At 44.4% G+C, this 1,625-nt stretch overlaps 1 pseudogene; it reads right to left on the reverse strand.

The window, feature by feature from the left end:
- Positions 1-350: 350 nt before the first annotated feature.
- On the reverse strand, positions 351-824 carry LOC136122690 (ferritin light chain pseudogene; annotated as a pseudogene).
- Between the last annotated feature and the right edge of the window lie 801 nt (positions 825-1,625).

Here is a 1,625-nt window from a genome sequence, read left to right on the forward strand (position 1 = left end):
TTTTGGAGATCATAACCCCTCTCCCTGTGTCTCCCAATCATATTTCTTTTATCCCCATTTGTACAAATATGTCACTTTACTTTGAATTACAGTTATTTGTGTTTCTTTTCTTTCTTTCTTTCTTCTTTTTTTTTTTTTTTTTTGCTTCAAAAAGCTTTACTGTTTCCATTTGGTCCAAGGCTTGGGTTAGAGTGCTCCAGAGTGGTTAAAAAGTTGCCTAGTTTCTGCAGAGAGGGGCTTCAGGCAGAAGCCCTGACACCAGAGAGGGCTCCTCAAAGACCACTGGGCTCCGGAGGCTCCTAGTCATGCTTGAGCGTGAGCCTTTCGAAGGGATTCTTGCTCAGGCAAACCTAGAGATCATCCAGCCTGCAGAGGTTGGTCAGGTGGTCACCCATCTTGATGAGTTTCACCTCCTCATCTGGGAGGTGGCTCTCTAGGAAGTCACAGAGGTGGGGGCCTGCACAGGCAGAACCCAGGACATGCAGATCCAAAAGGGCCTGGTTCAGGTTCTTCTCCATGAGAATGGCAGCTTCCATAGCGTCCTGGGTTTTACCCCACTCATTTTGAGATGGCTTCTGCACATCCTGGAAGAGGGCATGACCATCGTGCTGCTTTTGCATTTTCAAGAGACTCTTGGCACCCTCGCACTTCTCCTCAGTCAGTTCACGGAAAAAGTGGCCCATGCCCTTCAGAGCCAAATAGTCACAGTTGAAATAGAAGTCCAAAGAGAGGTAGGTGTAGGAGGCCTGCAGATGCATGTTGACCAGGCGGTTGATAGCGACCTCCCCCTCGGTGGAATAATTCTGACAAATCTGGGAGCTCATGGTTGATTGGTAATAAGAAGTTAAGCTCAAAAAATGGTGTTGGCTAGTCCTGGTGACGAAGGATAGCTGAGTGGCTGATTCCAAAGGTTGTGACTGGAAAAAAGGTTGGAGAGTGGTCTGAGGCTGGAGCAAGGGATGTCCCTGCGGTCTGTTCCGTCCAAACATCGTTGGAGCAAGAGAGAGATCTGTGGGACTGCTGAGTGCACTGCCTATTTGTGTTTATTATTCTTTAACTTGAAGGCCAGCTCCTTGAGGGCAAGTTCCTTAAGATCATCCTCTGTGTCTTCTGGTCTCCATAGCCCCTCAGTGCCTGGTCCAAAGCTTTGCTTGCACACAATGAGAACTAAGAAATGATTTTTGGATTGAGTTGAAATCAGACTTCTTTGAATAAAGTCCATTACCTATAGGAGTATCCCTTCTGAGGTTTTGAGACATATCAGCTTTTCAAATAGCCTTAACAGTTAGGGGTAGTCATTGTAATCTTTGATGGTTTCAGAGAAAGGGGACTTGTAAAAACTTTGCTCTTACCAGTGAAAATGATCAGGCTGATATTTGATATTGGGTATTAGAAAACCTATAACCTAATAATTTTGCTTACGTCATTGGAAAAGGAACCTCATTAAAAATAGTGGCAGCTGTTCCCTTAATGATACAATAATCCAGAAGCCTGTGGCCTTCTGCAATCTGTTAACATTTGCTGAGGACAGAAAATTTTAACATTACAATTTTTGGTAAGTTTGTTAGATATATTCGAAGAAACATGTATTGAGCCTCCACTATGAGCCATACGGTGTTCTAGTC

This window comes from Phocoena phocoena, chromosome 4, assembly GCF_963924675.1.
Source record: "Phocoena phocoena chromosome 4, mPhoPho1.1, whole genome shotgun sequence".
In the NCBI taxonomy this organism is placed as follows: Eukaryota; Metazoa; Chordata; class Mammalia; order Artiodactyla; family Phocoenidae; genus Phocoena; species Phocoena phocoena.